Source organism: Takifugu flavidus, chromosome 1, assembly GCF_003711565.1.
Source record: "Takifugu flavidus isolate HTHZ2018 chromosome 1, ASM371156v2, whole genome shotgun sequence".
Taxonomy (NCBI): domain Eukaryota; kingdom Metazoa; phylum Chordata; class Actinopteri; order Tetraodontiformes; family Tetraodontidae; genus Takifugu; species Takifugu flavidus.
The window spans coordinates 20,797,169-20,802,175 of record NC_079520.1 but is presented as its reverse complement, the minus strand read 5'-3'; positions in this window follow the sequence as shown (position 1 = coordinate 20,802,175).

The following is a 5,007-nucleotide window of genomic DNA, read 5'->3' as shown; positions in this document are numbered from 1 at the left end:
TGATAAGAAGTCCAGAAACTAGTTTTTATTTAACAAACAAACTGGCAGTCCTCCTGGACTGCAGGGAAGCATTTGTCCAGTCTTCCAGGGCACACAAAGAGCTCCAGAGCGGAGCCAACACAGGAGTCAAGTCCCACGCACTCTCCACTCCCGCAGGGCAACATGGAGACCAGCGAAAACACCAAAACTCTCTGATGCTGGCAGACAGGCGCTCCATCCTTAAATACGTGGCCTGATGTGGATTGCCGACAGGTGCGCCCGCCTGCAGTGCCAGCTGCAGCAAATCATCCACTCCTCTAAGCCCCCTGCAGGTAAAAACCAAACAACGCTCAGCCTGGGACCCTGGAGCCCAACACCATGGTTTTTCTGCCACCATGGTTTCCCATTATACAGTTGACATGTTATATCTGACAGATTTCATATGACAAAAATATATAAATATGGTGTCATCAGGTAAGGATCTCTGCGGTAGCAACAGGGGTGAGGAAAACCTCCCTTTCAACAAGATGCAGGCCAATCCCTGGGGCAAAATGGTAATTGAAAACATTTTTTTGTTTCAGGTATGTAGATTATTTTGCCGATGCTGTGTTTGTTGGCTTTAAAATTTAATACTGTAGCAACATTGTTGTTTTAATATTTGAATTCAGTCTGGCCTCATCTGGGTGTAGTTTGCAATCTTTGCCGCTAGTTGGCAGAAAAGTGCTTTCAATACCAATTGGAAGTATGCATTTTATAATATATATTAACAGGCATTGGTAAAGAGTCTTAGCTGCATCAAGACAGAAAACAGTTTTAGGTGGATGTTTGTTACCTTGTTCAAGGGTATGTCGGCAGTGTTTTGAAAATTTCTTGGCGCCACTCCTGGTTTTTGGTCAACAACTCGTGCTTGAAACATAAACCCTCCCACTCCCAGCCTAGTGCCAATAGTTACTATTGCCACCAATGAGAAGTTCAGGTACATCTGATTCTCTTTGTAGAGAGAACTAGTCTTCAAGCTCTCCACTTCTGCTTTTGGGCTATGTGAGGTTTTCACTGCTATAACACTCCTCCTTCACTAAGACTCATAAACCCCTAAAAAAGTAAACAAATTGAAAAATCACATTACATACTGGTAAAGTAGCCGATACAAGAATGTTCCTCAGTGAGCAGGAGTCTAAGCTGCCATTCTAAATGAACCATCACTGGATTGACTTGATTGTGACCATCACTCATCTGTAAAATGATCAATATCTATTTTGGGAACTTAAACATTCAGTTCGAGAAACATTTCTACAAAAGAGAAAGAATCTCCAAGTTTTCGTTAAAATTTCTTAATTTATACATATATACAGATTAAGTTTCATCAATCATATCATCCTTGAACTATGACAGATTTAATTTAGAATTAAGACAAAGGTTTATAAACTACACACACACATTCATTTGCCTATTTCAGTTCCACATTTCCGTCCATTGTTTTACCAAATAGGCCATCCATTCTTCAAAAGAAGCAGGAAATGGGGAGGAGTCCCCATGGCACATTGTATGTCTAAGACCATAGGTCCACCCACACTTTTTCCTATACATACAAATGTATATTGTGTCAAAATTTAACTCCCAAAGTTTTAGAATTTACTATAAAATAAGACAAGTAAGAAATATTTGCATTATATGATCACAGAATAATATACATACAAAATCAAATTGTATGTTTACTACATTGAATATCCTGATTTCATGATTGAACTCTGTTAGTCAGGGAATATTTTACATCTGTTTGCAAAACCTGGATCAAGGCTCATGTCAGTGTAATCTCTGAATGACAGGAGCCATTAAACAGCTTTTATTCACTTCTTGTACCAGTCCACCTTAAACAAATCGACTGGACAAAGCAGCTAGTATAAGATCCAACATACATTTTTTTGTGCAAAAAGAAATCAATGTGTACAAACCACAGATTATTAATGTAAGAGAGTAGACACCAGTTTTTTGGTTTTACCACAATGGAATGGCCCAAATGCTGAGGTGGAAAATGCAAAACAAGAAGTAATCTTTCATTTGGATCAGAGTCAACCAGAACTGCTGATCAATTAATTGAAAAAGGTGTTTGCCACACTTCTCTCTTCCTGCTTTTAAGCATCATGACTTATACTGCAGCTTTTAGTTATGTTTTCACCTACTGTAACTCTTAATTTAACTCATTTATTATGTTAATGCAAGCTTTAGCATACTGTCTTTAAATGTTCACATTTGGTGCCATTTTAGTGTTACACAATGCAATATTTGCTAAGTTATTTGTGCTGGTCCAGATTCTGAACAGGTTCATATTACTTTGTTCTCAAAATGGCCGTTGCAGATGAAAAAAATCCTCAAGCCATCCAAAGTGACCTCCAAAAGAGTTTTTTTTCAGGGGGCGGACAATCACGTATATGAATGCTTTCAAAATAAGCAGCAACATTACCATCAATTACATTCAGTTTCATTTGTCACAGACACACCAGCTATCAATTCAATACGACACATTATAATTGTCGCAACCATCAGTCATTAAACATTAATAAATCAGTTAATGGAAAAAGAAATTGGACAGGTCTTTTCAAGGACATAAAACACACGTCAAAGAAGACCATAGTAACTTTCTGGGGAAACTTATTAGAATTATGACAAGGTAAATTTTTAACTTCAACCTCCTGAAGAAAGAAAAATGAAAGGCCTTCAAAAGACTTTGTACTTTTGTTGAAAGGTAACTTTATCCATCTATTATTATCAGAGACAGACTTTAACGATGTAAATTGAGGACAACGAAAGACAGATATAGCTAGTAGAAATCCTTGCTGCTTCTGTGGGTCTCTGATCAATTATTGATTCCATATTGATAAAAAGAGGTTGGCTGAATAAATGAAAGGTCAGAGTGAAGATAGCATATTATGTTTTACCATCAGCGGAGAGAATAAGAAAAGGTAATATTCTTTGGATTTCTGAAGTCACACACTACAACTTCCCAGGATACCAGAACCCCTCTGTCCATTTATACACTCCATGCTAAAAACAAACCAAAGAAAACATTCTTCTGCAATCCTGATAAATTGCTTTTTTTGCAACTGTATTTAGTAATTATCAGTTATTGGCAGCCAGAATATGGATTATTAATTAGCTGTATATAAGACTGAGGTCAAACAACCAACTGTATTTGCTTTTTACCATTTTTGAGCAGTCTAAACGTATATGATAATGGGGAAAATAAAATCCTAAAAACTAACTGCATGTAAAGTGTTGTACAGTTGAGTCTCATCTGTTCAGTGTTCTGTAAAGATTTGCAGTTATTTTCCTTCTAGAGGTGTTGCCTTGGAAATGTAATGTTTTAAAATGTAGCATTTGAAGAGAACAAAAACAATGAAAAAATTAGGGTTCTTGTGTACTTCAAAGTGTTTGATTCCAGCAGGTACCATCAATCTGTGTTTAAGGTGTCAACAGGAACCTCATTTATCGCTCACCTCATTCATTTGGACACTAAGAGAATATACAATAATACCTATAATGGAAAGGAAAAAGCTGAATAACATAATTTCTTTTCACAAAGAGTTAGATTCAACAGCTGACATCAGCTATTTTTGCCTTGTAAGTACATGATTGACAGGTCCTCTGTGATCTGAGATCTCTTCAATGGTGCAGCAGTGGACTTGACAAAGTCAATCAAGTGTCAAACTAAAGCTGTCAGAGACAGTTGTGGCAATCATCTATCACAACTTTTTCTCCTGGCGCAAATTGTGTAGGTGATGTGTCCCATCTCTTAAGTCTGACACTTGCAGATGTCAAACATGATGACAGGTGATTCATCTGAAGCTCATGAGCCTGATTTATAAATAGAGAAATGTGTATAAGACATGTAGATGAGAGGAAGGCAAGACCTATAAATAATAGAGGAGGAATATGGATCATGGTTTGAGTGTCTGTAGTGATCTAATCCTGAAGGGAAACAGCAACCAATTCTAACTCAACACAAGTGAAACTGAGAGTCAAGAGATAATTGGCCTGAATCTTAAAAGTTAGTGCTTTGGTAATGTATCTACAGACAGGGTAAAACTGGGTCTTTTCTGGGACTTCTTAAACAGTCAGTTGATCGAGCTGGGAACATAATTACACAGGGCAACACAAGTTTCACTGACTTCAGTCTGTGCGGGAGGGTAACGGGGCATTTGGGCTCTAGAAAAAAATTACAAAATGACTGGCCTTCCTAGCTGATTGTACCTCCCCTGCGTAGATGGCAGCTCCATTCTATGGAGGTGCTGGGAAGCTTTTACCAACCTTCTTTAGAGAATTCTTGTTGTAGAGAACTTTTTCAAGATATTCCCACTGACATGAAGACAAAAAACATAAATATAATGGAGCATAATTATTGATTTTCACAGAAACACGGGTAGAACAGCTCCTTCTCCCAACAACAAGAAGACGTCTCTCTCTGCCTTATCCCTTAACCCTTATGGAGAATTAGGAAACCCCTTTTCTCATTGTGAATGCACAAAACAAAGGGTTAAGGAGTAAGACAAAGGCTAAGGGCTTGCTAATGGGGATTAGCCCTATAGGTCCCAAAGACTTCACAAATCCTTGATTTTATTCTTCACAGGTCTGGAATCACCCTCAATTTGTTCTCAAATTGAACCCCTTTCTGTTTGTTCCCCCCTTTCTGGAATTGTTCCCAAGTGCCACCACCCCACCCCCACTGTTTTTAATTATCAATGAATGACTAATATGTGTGTTGTATTCTAACATTAGGGCCTTAAACTTATGGGAACTGTGGAAAATAAAGCTTGTTGTCTATTAAGTCTGAACTTTTAAATTTCATTTTAGACATATTTCATTTCACTCCAACAGAACAAAAGATTTCAGCAGGAGAGAAGCTAGAAAATGCTATTAGAAAAAATATAACTTTTTTTTCACTTTACTATTGTGGGGGGGGGGAAGTATTTTTTTCCATGCCCAGCACATCAATCAATCACTGCTATTTGACTGAAATCAGCAAAAAAAATT